This window comes from Stegodyphus dumicola, chromosome 5, assembly GCF_044657685.1.
Source record: "Stegodyphus dumicola isolate Sdum_Otavi_A_Nest chromosome 5, ASM4465768v1".
NCBI lineage: Eukaryota > Metazoa > Arthropoda > Arachnida > Araneae > Eresidae > Stegodyphus > Stegodyphus dumicola.
Window position 1 is genome coordinate 136,703,191 of NC_140772.1, and position 16,630 is coordinate 136,719,820.

Sequence of the window (16,630 nt, forward strand, 5' to 3'; positions counted from 1 at the left end):
ATATTTTAGAATTAAAAGAAAAATACATCCATAAAAGTATAGTAAGAAAAAGAACAAAAACCTTGAAAAATTCAAAAATTAGGTTCACTGTCAAAATACAGTTCATTCTTTAAAAAAAATAGCCATACATGTCGTATATACGCGCTGAAAGTTACAAAGTCTTATCATGAAATAACTATTCATCTAGCTACACTTTAATTAAACTAAACCCCCTCCCTAAGTAAATATTATCTTCTACTATTGCGTCTAGGTCTATTTCCCCCGGTGTTAGTCCAAGGGTAGCTGGAGTCCCTACCAAATTCCCTCTCTCACCTCAAAAATCCGCACCGGTGATCCCTACACGCCTTAACTTGAACTACTAGTTCGAGGAGGCTGACTCATATCACTTCCAACGTTGAATAGGGACGGTACTCTTTAGGGAGGTAGCAAAACTTCAGCTAAACATGTGCTCGTAAGTGCATTCCACGGAAGGATTCCCACTTCATTTCTTATTCTAAAGATGATTTGCAAGTTCTGGCTTGACAACGGTTAGTGGGTGATAATGGTGAACTTTTAGTGACAAATAGCCGTTGATGTGATTTCTGTTATTATCAATTTGAAAAGTGTCTACAGTGGAATAATTTCATTTCGGCCATTGGTATGTAAAATAATTTTAATTTGCTTGTTAGATAGTTTGCTAGTTGTTGCTTGTTTGCAGTGATATTTACTTCTGTGTTTAACAATAGTGTTGGGTTGATATACGCATCTTTATGTATTAAATCTTTCAGCAGTTTACATTCTCATTTACTCTTTTAGGCAGGCTTTAATATGTGTCTTTATAAGGCTTATATATTGTAAATTAAACTATTCCTTTATAGTTTTTAATAATTCAATTTTTGCAATCTATTTATGGAAAATTTCCCTATATTTTAAAAGGTCGATAAATCTAAGTTATGGTTTTCGACAAATTATATTTTTTTCCCGTTGAGAAAATTTTTATTTCTATAGAAAAGGTCGGCGGTACAAAAATTTCTAATAACCTTGATCTTAAATAGTAAATGTAATTTTTCAAGATTTTATAAATTTAATTATTTAATTGCTGTCGTTAATTGGAATGTTTTTTATTGACAGTTCTAGTTTTTGTTTCAGTAAACATTCTGTGTACTACTAAATTGTTAATACATTTAAAATTCTTGAATAAATGTATAAGAATAATGAGTTGCATAGCGTATGCCAAGACAAACAAAAGCATATTAAGTGTCATCTGTTGGATGTTAATCTTTGCAGACTTAATTTATTGTCAATCAAATGTTAATTCTTATTGCTTACTAATTTGTGTGATGTTCAGTATGCCAATGTTATCAGACTGCTTTTTTTTTTAAAGCTTGAAACTTCAACAAAATTTTAATAATGTTAAAAATTCACAGTTTTATATTTAAATTTCACATCGGAAAGCTTTGCTTAAAATGTATAGGTACAGCCTAAAATACAACAGTACCAAGAACTTAACGCAAATACTGTGCAAAATATGCAGAAAAGTGGGCATCTTAGAAACCATAAAACTATTTATACACGCGATTAGTTCACGAGGATGCTTGATGTTTTTAATGCTTTATAAGAGAACTATTTCAGATTATAAAATGACTTGGAAGTATTTAATGTTCAATCAAATAAATAATATATCCAACGAAAGTTAGAGCTAGCCCTCAAAATATTTATATTTCATTAAATTTCGGATTATCTGTACAGTTTATACTGCATTAGTTCAATAAACTGTATGCGAAATATTACAAAACTAAGTTTGTTTAAAGGACTTATGATATTGCAAAGTCTAAAATTTTCAAGGATTGAAATTTGAGAAATATTGTTGATTATCATGAGCAAGGATTATTTTGAACAACAGAAGAGTAAAAAGACATGAATAATAAATTCATAATTTACAGTAGTTAAAAAATTATCTTATGAAAACGTTTCAATTAAATAGTCAAATGAAATTAATTTTCATCCGATAATACCAGTGTTTTTACTTATTGCCTGTTGCTAACCTGCCGAATGATCCGTTTTTCTTAGCCTCTATTAATCTAGTTTTATTGACCGATTTCTCGCAAGATGTCATGCATCTGCTGCCCAGAAGGGTGGGGATTTTATTTTACAAATAACTGAATCTTTATCCCGCAAAATATGCATCCTTTATGATGAATGACGTTCATTCCATACGCGAAGTCTAGCCTTATTAGCACAAACGGGTGTTAGTCCAGAAGGGCTGTTAGTTTGAAAACGGCATTTTGCGTGGTATCACTAAAAGCGTTAAATCGCTTTCAGATTGTTGCCACCATGTTTCTCGCATTGTGAAAAAACAAACAATAACTAGAGCCATCGAATTTTGAATAACGCAGTCCACGACCCGAATATGGGCATTATTTCATCGAAGAACCAAATTTCGAATTTGTTTTATTATGTATTTCAAATTTTGTTAAACATTAACGAATTTTTGATTTAAAAAACGCGGCGATTTCAAAAGCGAAATATAAAATCTGAAAGCTTTCGTTTTTTTAATAGCTAACTCGCTGTCGAAGTAAGGATGTTTATGATATTCTGTTATTTTATTTATTTGTATATGTAAGTAATATATTTTTATGCATGTAAGTAACGTGTTATATTTTACGTAATAATAAGTACGTAATAATGTGCTTTTGTTGGTGTAGCTGGTAAATCTCATCAGCTCCTAGACTTTAAGTTAATATTTTAGTTATTTATTGTATTTAAAGTTATTTTAGGTAGTATGGTGGTAGTTCTACTGCTTAATGGGCCTGATTTAGGCTTTGTTTTAGATCTCAATGTTTCTTTAATTAAATAGCTCCAATAAGTCCTGTTAAGCCTCTATTGGCGGTACAGGAAGTTCGACCAGTCATAAAAAATGAAATATATTTTAAATCAAAATAGCGTTTTGGAGAGTAGAGAGCTAAGACGAGGGTATTCATTTCATCGTATAAAATCGTTCTTATCTCTATGCTGCATGTATTCTGCAGTGCAATTTTCACGCAACTATTTTTTACCCTCTATGCCAAGAAGAAATTTTTTGTCCTAGAATCTAGGTAAATAACGTAAAAAGTGACTACATTTGTAAAAGATTACTTCTTATAGTTGTATTCTACGTTATTAAGATCAGTTTTTGTACTTGAAACCATTAGTTGCGAGCAGTAAAGTTACTGAGGATTGATACTTGCTTACCGTATTTCATTTCCAGTGCCCTTGTTCTCAACTTTTTTGCTTCATGCACCCCTTTCACCATTGATAACCGTTAATTCCTCCCCCTTTCTTTGCAAAACTCCAAAAATACTTATAATACAATTATTTAGATTATTTTTTAATGTGTTGTATAAGTTAAACAAAAAATACATAGAAAACGTTGATAAATACCAAAACTTATTAAAAGTAATTTTTTATACTCATAAACTAAATACTTAACAGGTAAATAAAGACCTGACCGCGTCCTCCCAAAAAATTATGAAATGCCCCTAATCGGGAATACCCCCCCCCCGGTTGAGAATCGCTGTTTAAAACCCTTTCTGTGGTTTTCACCATCCAGAACGAGCACGAATTAACGAGTCGTTTCTTTTAGAAATAATCCTCCATCATTTTTATACTTGCAGTAACTTTTTGTTTGCTCGGGGGTTCAATTTTCATAACCTTTTAAGCTGAATGCTGGCTCACTTTTTAACTTTGTATCAAAATTTTTTTAGAAAGCACCATTGAGCCGAAAAAAGGATTTTTAAGTTGCTGAGAATGCAAGAGTTTAAAAAAAAAATAATAATAAAAAAAAAAATTTCTAATGCTTTAATAACAATCCCGTACACTTTACAAGTTTCTATTTCATTTTCTTAAACACGGTTTTTGATACTTAGAATTTTCACGTTGATGTCATTTCACTTGTGATTGACAGGATCTTTGACTGTAGTTGCAAGTTCTTCGATTTTCATTTTGACTTTTGACGTGTTGACGACTGACGTAAACTGAGAATGGATGACAAGGATCAGGTGTATTGACGTCATGTCTTAAATTACATTTGACTGTTATGATCCTTGGGAATATTTAAAGAATATTCTGTATTATAGGTATTTTCTAGAAATGGCTTTCTTCGTTCTGAAATATAGTAGGCGTTAATTAATCGTATTTTGCATGGTAATTATTTTTAAAAGATATTTTAATAATAGCTAATGTATTTCACAATATCTTCATATAAATTAAATCGCGCATTTTGATATTTTTGTTTTATTGGAATACTTTGGGGCTTATCCGGGTCGCAATGTGTACATCCATTCCAAAACTTTTTCACGTTTGGAGTAAACTGTGTAATTCTTTTTTAATTCCAATCCACGTTTCTCAGGCAGAAATAAAATTTAATTTCATAATAATCATAAAAATAAAATAGAACATAATTTAGAATTCTGTTAAAAATAAAACACAATATTTATAATCTCATAATAAATAAAATAGGACAGAATTATTTAATTAGAAAATTGGAGCTCAAAAAGCGTTCGTTGTGTTTGCGCTGTACTTTAATTTTTTTCACATGCTCATATTATATATTTAACGTCACTCTCACCAGTCAATGGTGCCATTTGGTCCACTTTGTTTACTTTGGATGACTGAGTAACTCAATATTGATGCTCCAATAACAAGCAGATATCCCTTTCCCAAGAAATGTGAGTCATTGTCTCCCAGTAGGAGGGAAAATCTCAGATAATGCAAGTTGTGGGGGAGGCTTTGAGGTTTCGAATCACTTTTAAAGGTCGAATTTTGGCGACCTCTTTGGGGTGGGATGAGTCATTGGAAGTGAGTAACAGGTTTGTTCCCAACTGGCATAGCAAGCAAATACTTAGACGTAAGACTTTTTGAACACTATTTAACTCTAATCCATACAATAAACCAAACAACTGGCTGCTCTCGTATCAGACTTACCGAATGGAGGAGATAAACAAGTTAATGGACTTTTCCCCCAGAAAAAGTTTCAAGGATTGGCGGGCATTGATTCATACATATTGCGATAAATCTGTCTTTTGTTTGTCACTAATTGTGGTTGTTGAATTTTTCTTCCGTGTAATGATGTTTTTAGAAATTCGATTTGAATTTCAGGGTCTTCTAAGGAAGTACTCATTAGTTTCAACAGAGAAAAATGCGCAAGTTTTAAATTACCTAAATTTTTTTTCTGTAAAAATTATTGCTTTAATTAACGCATATTTATGGAAAATGGTTATTGTTTATCACATTCAGCATTCCATTTTATATAAAACAAATTTATTCTTGCACAGAGGTACATAAACGTATGTGTACTTAAAAATTTTTCTTCATAGAAGCATTTCAAATGAGCATATGATAAAAGTATGACATGCCAAGTAACACTATCGTTATCTAAAAATTTTAACTACCGTTATCTTCTAATTTAGCTAAAATACTCTTAATGATTGACACTACCGTTTTAGGCTACCGCTGAAAAAAACGGCAGTTTTCAATCGCTAAAAGAGCTCTTCTCCTGAAACTGGATGAGTTAACGCTTTCCTCGACATAAGGCTAATTGATGTTTATAAACATATTCAGAAATTCAAGGACTTTTTTTTTTTTTTTTTCTTTTTCTAATAAACATAAAATGTAAGAATATTTAAATAAACGCTATGTCTCGCGATCTACTGCATAGTTAATTAAATAACTAAGTAAAATAAACAAAATACATTTCACCCAAGAGTGGTAAATTAAAGCATAAATTAAAAATAATTTGAAGCAAGAATTAAAAAAACAAATCAGAGATAAAATTAATTTAATATAAAAACAGCAAATACAGTTAAATAAAGGTTGACAGTTTATTAGTCGTTTTCCAAGGAGCAACCGAAAGAATTATTTAGGAGCATGGCTCTGTTAATTCTTTCGGTTGCTCCTTTAAAAAAAGACGAAGTGGGGAAATGTTACCTTTCACTTATTCTTTTTTCGAGTGCGCGCGCACATACACAAGCGCAAAATAAATAAATAAATAAATAAATAAATAAAAGCATTTGGAAGCTTGTCCTTAAGATAAGATAAAAAGTAAAAACAGACGGGTACCTTATCTGTGGACGAGTGGCTAGGAGTGTTGAATGCTGGGAGTTCGATCAGGAGAACGGGCTAGCTGCATGGTAAGTTTTCGTGTATTTTGTGTGTGAAACGTGGATACGAGCCTGTTTTCCTTATGAAGTTTTTAATGAAGGCCCTCATGAGCCTTACCATATTTAATTAACCTAAAAACATACAGATAAAACCAGAATTTTAGACTTTTAAGAACAAAAGTTTAAAACACCACGAATAAAGTTTTTGTGTTAAATCAATTATTAGAATCGGGAGAAATCGATACAGTAAAATCTGCAGTTATTTGGAAACACTTTTATTTGAAAATAAATGGTTAAGAATGTTAACAAAATTTTGCAATTGATAGGCTATTTGTGAAAACTCACAAAATTGTTAAGCTTAATTTTAGCAAACTGCAGAAAAACTTATTACTACGTCAACCCGTTTGGTTCTTAATTTAACTTCTCTGCTCCAGTTTCATCTTACAGTGCCTGTTTTGCAATTAGTTTTAAGTATTTTTGCACTTAATGAATGAGCTATTTCAGTTTAGCAGACAGGAATTTGTTTTTTAATTGTTAGAAAAATTTTACGTGTGCTACTGCGTAGATTGAGCGGTTCTCAACCTTTTGACTAATGGGTACCATCTAAGCAAAATTGAAAACCTACGAAGTACTACGACCACCACCTTTCTTGAACAAAGCTCAGCTCGCATAAATTTACGATTGCTAGAGAAAAAACTCAATCATGATGTGGGGTTTAATTTTTGAATTTAATAGTTAAACACACTGTGCTTCTTTGGGTACCACCTATTTTTCTCTTGCGTACCACCGGTTAAGAACCCTTGCAAGCTTCAGCTGTTCTGTCTAATCGGCTACGTGTTCTTATACCTCGCCATGTAATCGTACATAAGCACAGTGTTGCAATTTTGGTGTCGCCTTGTCTTCTTACATATATATTTTTATGAGGTTTTCGAATTCGCATTGTTTATTTAAAAATATATTCATTGCTTTATTTTATTACTATTTTTTAAACGTGACGTTAACAATCTGTAATTTACCAACAAATGAGGTGGATGCCATGTCATTTTTCCAAGAAAGACGTCTTTTACCTTACAAACGAGTATACGAAAATATCCACACAGCATGATACTTTATATTAACGACGAAACCATTTGAAGATGCAGTGTTAAAAACTGCAAAAAGAAGGGTCTCCGTATTGGAAAATTGGTTCAGCGGCTCCAGAATATCGTTCGTCACTGCTATTAGATTCATGTATTCTTGGGTGGAAGAGTTGACGTGTATGAAATGGTGTAACAAACAGCTTAATATGTGCGAAAGTGCTGCAGTTGACTGGAAAAATTACATACGATAAAACAATAATAAAAAGGATAAGTATCATTAAAAATTCTTAGCAAACGAGATACGAGTATTATTGTTATTATTATATATTTTTTTATATTCGCGCTCTTCACTTAAAAGTAGCAAAGGAAAAGAAAAAATTCGCAAACAATTGTTACCTATCACACATTTATATTCGTTGAAAGAATTTAGTCATGAAATTTGGAGACTTAATATTGTCAATTAAAACTGAACGCAATACGTATTATTTCGCATTGGGACTCGCAATGTTTTATGTATAATCGTTTCATAATCTGTAAAGGTGTAAATACATAACGTCAAAGATTTTATAAATTTGGCCAATGAGTAATTATAGCTTTTCAGAATATGTATATAATTTTCTAATTAAAAACCGCTACACATGCTGAGATTTATACTTGTGTTGACAATAACTAAAAATGAAATGCGACCATTTTAAGCGCCCAGCTTATTATCTTTTTTTTTTGAAAATTGAGTTAGAAAAAACAATCCAAATTTAATGATGTTTTCTTAACCATTGTTTCTACTTGTCTATAACCACTTATATATTCCACTTGCCTTGTTCTTTTAACCATTGTTGCCACTTTATATATGAGAAAACCGCGAAAACATTCATGTAGCTGGGCTTTGCACCGGAATTTAAATTCGTGTCAAACTACAAGTTTTAACGGTCGCTAGTGTGTATTGGCCACTGTTAAGTTAAACGCATTTTAATCGTTAACTTAAACGAGGCGTTTTGGATTATCCCTTATAACAATGTTTTTGTTATTCAAGTATATATGTAAATAAATAAGTAAATAAAATTAAAGGGCATAATTTTATTTCTTTGTTTATTGAAATAATTTACCTAAGTTAGCTTAGAAAAATTTTATCTCATTCAAAATTAGCTGATGAAAAAAGTGTTTTTTCATTTGAAATGTCGTTTGGCGCATCTTTAAACTGAAAAAAGTGCTAGAAGTTACGTTTTCAATTTTACATTGATTTGAACCAATCTATTGATAGTCGCTAAATTAAGTTTGACTCTGCTAAAGATAAGATTTATGAGATTGATGGCAGCGAATATCTGAAGAAAATAAAAATATTAGCGAGTTCAAATTTAGTAGATCTGAGAAATTTTAACTGACTGTAAATTTTTCTTCGAATGGCAGTGAAATTTTAATTTACTCTCGGCATGGATTCAGATAAAATAATTTGTGGAAATTCTTTGTCGATTTTCAAGGATCTTAATTTCTTGTACCTTAAATATTTCGCAACAGTTAAAAAGAATTATTTTCAGTGTAAAATGAATTCAAGTGAATATCATTATTTGCTGTAGTTTGAATTGTTGAGAATGTGGTTGAAAATTGCAATTTGTTAAATGCGAAGATTTCTTAAATAAAAGGTAATTTGTTGATTATGTATGTGTTAAAGTAATTCTCTTTTTGAGTAAAATATTTAATATGCTTGGAAAATATTAACTATTTTAAATTAATATACTATGTCACCGTTTCTGATATTAATGGTGTCAGTTTCGAGAATTTTAATTTTGTTTTTATTTGTCAATACATATTATGATAAAGATTCTATTTTCATAAATAATTTAAATTTAGAAAGACATATCAGAAGACACTCTCACAATTAAATTAATAGTAAGTCTCTCCTTGTGCATCTTCATTGTGGCTTTTAGCAATATACATTTGTCAGATTTTGCCTTCAGGCTCTCACAAGGGCGTAGCTAAAGGGGACCAAGAGGTACATCTATCCCCAGGCGTGGCATCCAGGGGCCGCCGGACAGATGTTACGAAATTTTAGAATGAAAAGTTTTCCATTCTTGGCAAACAAGAGGGGCGCGAGAGCTTCACTTGTCCTTGGACGCTGAAAACCCTAATTACAGCTCTAGGGTTTCAGTTTTGCTTCGTGTTTCTGTTATTTGAATTTTAGTCTTCCAATGCTTTTTGCCCACTTGGGGAGACATTTTTTTTTTTCCTGCTTCTGCAGCTTTCCTTTCTGAATGAGCGGCTCATTCGACTCTAATTTTAATTCACTTAAATCAGTTATGATAGATTAAAATTTAGTGAATTATCTAAGGTAGTGGTATTGAAACTTTATGGCAGGATTTAAACCCATAAAAATGCAAGCAATCTCAGAAAGTTTTGCGCCTCCAGTCACAGCATCTAACCTCAGTCATATGCCATCAAATTAAGTTTTTTAGGATTTTTATCCACCTTGCGACCGCACTATAAATTTTCAGGGTTCGTGACTCGTAGGTTGAATACCACTGGTCAAAGGCCCAGGAGACCGACTTTTTGGCTCCCTTTCTTTTAGGCTCGGCCAAGGGCAATTTCTAGAGAGTATACAAACAATCGTGTAAGATGATGCTTAGATTGACTTGCACGCATTCCTTCCAATCTGGGAAGAAAGGTTTATCGTTATGTAAAATTATACTTACGCTTAAATGTGAAAAGGCATTTGAAAGTTCAATTCTGTTTTGGAGCGCATTGTGATATTAAACATTTCATTTTCCACTAAAGCAGTACACTGACCTTGACACACAAATAGTTGTTTTCAGCTTCTAATCTTTTAAGATTATTGTTGTGGAAAAGATAAGGGAGTAAAAATGCAGGATGATATCTTTTGCTTTCTGATGCATTTGGCATGTAGAAACGTAGTCATTCTAATTACGGGGCCCACTGAGCAAATCGGAAGCTCTCTTCCATGTGAATTGAATATTCATAAGATTTCATTTGCATCAGATCACTTGTGTAGCTGATGGTTAAGTTTGTTCAGAGAAAACATCAGAAGTTTGGGGAAGATATAGTCCAAAAAATATGAATGCGTAGTGTTGTGAGTATTCCGTGCCACTTCGCAAAATATGTTTCACTTATTCCGATAGACTAGGAAAGCAGTGTAAATAAAAAGATATGTTTTGTTTTAAGTACCGCAGTGTGATTGATAACAGGATAACTTTATTGGTCTAAATCAATGATTTTGTTTTACACTCTTATAAAGAAACCCTCAACGTTTCCTTAAAAATGCAAGACAATTTTTTAAGGGAAGGTGGAGGTGAATTCTGTCTCAACGGTTGCATAACAATTGGCCTTACGAAAAGTTGTGGGCACGAATCTGTAGTACTATTGAGAATACTTGAAATTACTTATCAGAATAGATTATTCTATGGAAGTGCCTTTATATATACAGTGCTTTTTCGAATCTCTACATTATGTCTACTTTAATGTTTATTGCATAGTTACGGATCTTGTTGCAAAGAAAATCTAAAACTAGCAGAACATTCTGAGATCTTGGGCTGTCTCAAAGTGTAATTATTCTGTAGAATCGAAAGATGCTTATAAATATCTCATGTAGAAATATAAAGAGGAACGTTTTAACCTTTCTATACGTTATAGTATAGAAACTGCATTTATTTTTCTTATGTAATTGAAAATATGTAGAAACGTAATAATTTTCTTTTTATGTGTTCAGGAAACAAAACTGATCATGTCTTATTAACTATGATAAAGACTGAAATAACTTGTTGGAAATTTTGAAATTTCGTAAAATGTCATTTGTAATCAAATTAGAATTTATTTTCAATGGAAACTACAAGGAACTCTAAATTTTTCGAAAGTTCTGATCATAGATGTGTTTAAATGCTCAGTTTTAAATAGCATGATTAAGTTGAATATAGATTGATTGAGCCTATGAAATACACACGTTCGAGTACATTTTTCACGATGTTTCTGGTACTAGTTTACACTCTGTCTTCAGTTTGAACGTGATAAACTATAGCAGCAACAAGTAGTGCTTCCTGGAAACAGGAAGGGGATTAGTTATCTGCCAGGAAACGCACTTTAAGTGTTCCCTCACTTCTATTATCTTTGGTAGGACAGGGTATTGCTAATATTTAACAGATGGTATTGCCTCTGATAGCCCTCGTTTGCGTTTCCTTGTGAAAGTCATAAGGGTCATTGAAGTAGTTTTGCCTGTAGGAAATTCCAGCGATTTTACCACACAATAGAAACGGTTTAAGTTAGACCTTCAACCTGTATTCGCAACACTACATCATTGTTGGTGACAACTAACTAGCATTTTCACTGAATATAATATAACGACAGTGCTTCTATTTTTTGAAGATCGCTGTAAATCTAAATAAGAAAAGCCGTCAGATGTTCTTTAGAAAAAAGAAAGAGGTGATGAACCAGTTGAGGCTTTTCCTGAAACAATTTTATTTCCAATTCAGTCCGAGCTGAAAATTCCATCATTTCCATTTCACTTAGTTTTCCACAAGGAGATTAAAATACATGGAAATACCCTCCTTCCAGTCAAAGTGAAGCAAAAAAGAGGGAAAGCTTGCTCTTAGTAGGCGGGACTTAGAGTAAGGCAAATGTGCCTTACTCTAAGTCCCGCCTCTCTCTAAACCGTTTCTAAATATGCTTTACTGTTTTTAAGAATTTCTTTTTTTTGCACAATGACGCAAAAATCATTATAAATATTTGACTAGGTGCTAACACTAGAACCCCCTATAAAGGGAAGATGGTGCAGTTTGCCTATTTTTAATGTTACAGATAGGCAAACTCAGAAAAGGGCACCTAGTTTCCCGAGTTAGCGGTATATTATCCGAAATTTAAAAATAAATTTGAGCATTTGCTAAATTTAGCGCTATTTTCCATCGCAAGTTTTTGACGTAATTTTTGTCTAATAAAGCCAGTTAAATACATTAAGTATGATGAATCTACTCCTCACCTCTTTTGGGTGGGATTACATGTCTTGCTATCAGAGCAATCTTCCTGTGTCATTTTTTACTCACCACGCATCTTCCATTAGATATTACTAAAAAAATTAGCGTTGCAAGAACTGAACTCTTATATACTATTAATTAAACATTTTTTCTTTGTTTTCCCTAACACCGTGCTGAAATTTTTGCAAAATCTAAATCTGCAAGTTCTGCATTTCGCAAAAAGGGGCTATAACTTTAGCGACACCTTATTTCTAAGCCCAAGGCCATTCCTAGCTGGGGTTGCTGCGCGTAAAAGTACGCGGCCGGACTCTTGCTGTACCACGCCTAAATATTTTAAATTCATTGTAAGTACTTGTCATACCTAAGTACTTTTTATACAATTTGCCATATGTAAGTACTTATAGTATGAAATAAAAATTGTATTAATCATTGAGCATTTGTTTTAAATTTAGGGGCGGCAATCTTAGGAAATACGCGGGCAGCCAATGGCCTAGAAACGGCCCTGTCTTAGTCCCGCCTAATACGAGACGCACAGCGTATGCATAGTGTTTTGAATTTTTATTGATTGTAATTGAATTATGAATATCTTTTAAATTAAAAAAATAAGCAGAATATTTCTTCTTCCTTTTTGCTTTTTACATATCATTAAGGATTACTTTTTGGAAATGGAGATGGATTTATTTCAATATGATCAGTTATTAAAATTTTTTAAATATGCTAAAGGTTTATAGATACATGTAGCGTGGTAGTTTAAGAAAATGATTTAAATAGAAAAATCTAAAATTAAGTAATGACTTCAAAAAATTACCTTTTAAGTCTATGGTAATTAATTTCTGATACATATTTAACAAGTTTAGTAAATTTCTAGCAGATGTTAGGATTAAATTAAATTTTGTTCAAAATTAAATAATTTTTAAATAAAAATGCATAGTGAAAAGTAATATAAAATTTAAAAAAATGAAATATGACGTTGCTAAAACTAATGGTGATATTTTAAAGTAAGTCTTGTTCAATTATATTCTTCCTCCTTTGCGAGTTTTCGCTTTCTTTCTCCAACCCCTCGCTTTTTTTTTTTTTTTTCCCACTAAATTTCAATTACGAGCAGCATATTCGTGATTAATAATATGTAAGGAAATTTCTGTGCACTTTATATCCCTTTTTTTTTCGGGTACATTTTACACGTAAACACAGAAAAAAAAAAAAAAAAAAAAGTTTAGAGGTTTATGCGAATATTATTTCAGTTATTTTTGCATGTTTGAAAATTTTCTTCCACGCGAAAATAAAAGGCGAACTGTAAATTTTATTTCGCTGCAAAAATTTTTCAACTCTTAGGCCTGTCACATCTCGTTTTTTGAAACTGCGGAAATACACTGTAAACCTGAGAAATGCATTTGTTTTGGCCTCACTTCCTTTTTAAAGGCAACGCTTTTTTGCCCTCACTTGGCGGGGCTTATTTTCTTGCACCGTTTTTACTTTCCTTGTAAAGCAATAGCAGAGCCGCCATCTCCATATATTCTAACTTCCTTGGTGTTTCACCACCTTGTAGAAACCTAATGGAAGGTGAGTTTATGATTCTTCACCATGTACGAAAATAATCACGTGGTCGGCATTAGCCTAGTTTTGCATTTGTTCTTTCTTAAAGTTTTCAGTTCAGCAGTTTTTCTCTCATCTTTTTACTATTGTTTGCTTGTTTCAAAATTTGAGTCACAATTCGCTCCGAAACTAAACCGTACTGGTTACTTTGGAAGTTATGATAACCGCGTTGAAATCGTAGAGACATTAGGTTAATTGGAAGCAGGCAAGCTGAAAAATGAGCAAACTCCTTCGCCGGGAATCGAACCACGGACCTCTGAAATACCGGCTCAGTGTGCTGACCACTACACCACGAAGGCACGCTAGGAAAGTGGGGGAGAAATACCTTATATACTCCTTTTTTTAAAGGTCGATTTTTTTTTAAAGGGGATCCAATCGCCAAATCCTCCTCATCCAACACCCTTTTAGTTCGGGCGCCACTGTAGAGACATTAGGTTAATTGGAAGCAGGCAAGATGAAAAATGAGCAAACGCCTTCCCCGGAAATCGAACCACGAGCCTCTGAAATACCGGCTCAGTGTGCTGACCACTACACCACGAAGGCACATTATCAAAGTGGGAGAAATACCTTATAAAATAACGAGGTCTTAGAAAGATTAAATATATTGAAGAGCCAAAAAGCTCTAGTTTATGACTGGAGACCTTTTTAGATGGAAACATACGTAAGTATTACAGTGGAAAAATAGGCGCTGGACTTGCTGATCCAATAGAATGTTGTAATGGAAGTATTCCAATAGTACAGATGAGAAGACTGTTGACCAGAAAATTTATGTATGCATAAGAGATGAAGCAAAAACTGAAGTAGAGAAACATAAAATGAGTTATCTTAGAAGATGTCGGAAAGAATTAAGAGATTTTCCTTTGATATTCGTGTAAAATGAAAATGATGGAAACGTGTAAAATGAGATTGAAATCTTAAAGCACGAAAATATTACAGAAAACCAAAGCATAAATGCAGTATTGCTTTCGTATATTATCATATCGCAACAAGAGAAATCACGATAAAAAGTTGTATGCCGTTGAAAGCACTGACTTTACATTCTCTCATTTATAGAAGGGGTTATAAAAACAGACTGTTACGAATGAAATGAGTGGATATTTTTTGATCGAGCTAATGAGAATAAAATTACAGAAATTTTCCCTGTAAAGCTGAAATGGGAACAAAACTGCGAAAGCTGTTTTGGGAGCGGACTGAATCGGTATTAAGTCGGAAAAGTAATTGACTAAAAACGAAATCCACATACAAGCCATGAAGCACAGATTGAACTACAGAAGCATAAAATTACTTATTTTAAAATAGGTCGGGAAGAATTCATATTTCAATTATGCTTAAAGAAACGTTTTTCATGCTTTGAATAAAGGTAAAAGTTTCGTTACTAATACACTATAATAGTATAATATATAGACATACTTCATATTAACAAAATCTACGTATAGAAATCATCATAAGGCTCATAGATTCTAGTTATTGCTAGGTAATATAAGATATCGTTATTACAAAAAATCTGATTAAAAATATTTTTGATGATCAGAAAGAGGATTCCTGTAATTTGAATCGTGAGTGCAGTGAATGGTTTAAAAGAAAGTGGAGTGTGCTTTGATGATGAAACTTTCAAATATGTCCATCGCAGTTGGGTCAGCTTGACAGTGACCCACCAGCGGGCGAGGGGTAAAGTCATTAAATGCTGGTAGTTCGACCTGGGTTGGAATCTGAGCAAACAAGTTGGGTGCATTGGAATTTTGTGTTTTTCCTCATGTGTAATGTGGATAGTAGCCAGTTTGCTTTAGAAAACTCTCCACGAAGACATCCCTTTCCTTAGGTAGATAGCCTTTAAATGCTTTGCCATAATCAAATAAACCAAACCAACTTTACAGTAGCCATGTAGATTTTGGAAATTATGGTGCAAAAAATGTAATTCTATTTATATATGCGTTACTCCCAGATAAAAATTAAAAAACATAGTTTTCTTCGTTAAGAAACTGGTATCATGGCCATTAAATAGTTTAGAATCGATTTTGAGAGTTTGGTTTATTTCGTTATGGCGATGCACTCGAGAACTACCTGCCTAAGGGAAGGAATGCCTTCGAGAAGGGCTTTCTAAGAGAAACAGCGTCTTATACACGTTACACATGGCGAAAGCCACGAAAATGTCCATGCAACCAGCCCGTTCGCCGAGATTCGCTGTTCAGAAAGTTTCACCTTTTGTTCAAGTAAAATCCCATTGCAACCAATGCTTGGGGAGAGGAAGCAGTAAAGCTTGAGTTTAGTAAACCCGTACAAAAATGATTCATAATTTCAAGCTCTCATTTCAATGTATCACTGACTGACATACCGCTAGAAGAGTAGGGAGATGGATGGTTAACTAAAATGAAAAGATCTTCCCCAAAAGCAGAAATTTGATAATTACATGGTCGAACAGTGATTAGCAAACGATGTTATTGATGATATATGTAACTTCTGTGATAAACACCATAGAGCAATGAATGTTTTAGAAAGCTGGGATAGTAAAGTAAATAAAAACTTCAAGTAAAATTATTTCCAATATATCTGAATTCATTTTGCGTTTAAAAGAAGACTCCCGTGTTCTACGATTTTTTTTTTTTTTTTTTTTTTTTTTTTAGCTGACTGGAAATGAAATTTCTCACGAGAAAATAAAATTGTGGTATGTAGAAACATAGTCAGAAAAAGGAAAATTTCTACTAGAAAAAATGTAGTAGTCTCAGCTCTGCTATAAGATTTTAGGAACAGAATAATAATTATCTTCAACATTAAGCTTTGTTAAAAAATTTTAGCTATTAAATAGTAAATTTCGAATTAAAAAAGTGTATTAGAAAATGATAGGAAATAAATAACCAATTTTTATTTAATAAAT

At 32.6% G+C, this 16,630-nt stretch overlaps 1 protein-coding gene across 1 annotated transcript in view; it reads left to right on the plus strand.

The window, feature by feature from the left end:
* The first annotated feature begins 376 nt into the window (after window positions 1–376).
* The window catches only part of LOC118189402 (uncharacterized), a 63,131-nt gene continuing 46,877 nt past the window's right edge, over window positions 377–16,630 (plus strand). The window contains exon 1 of the mRNA XM_035359994.2: window positions 377–637. The gene's annotated coding sequence lies outside the window, so the exon portion shown is untranslated. The remainder of the gene's footprint in view (window positions 638–16,630) is intronic.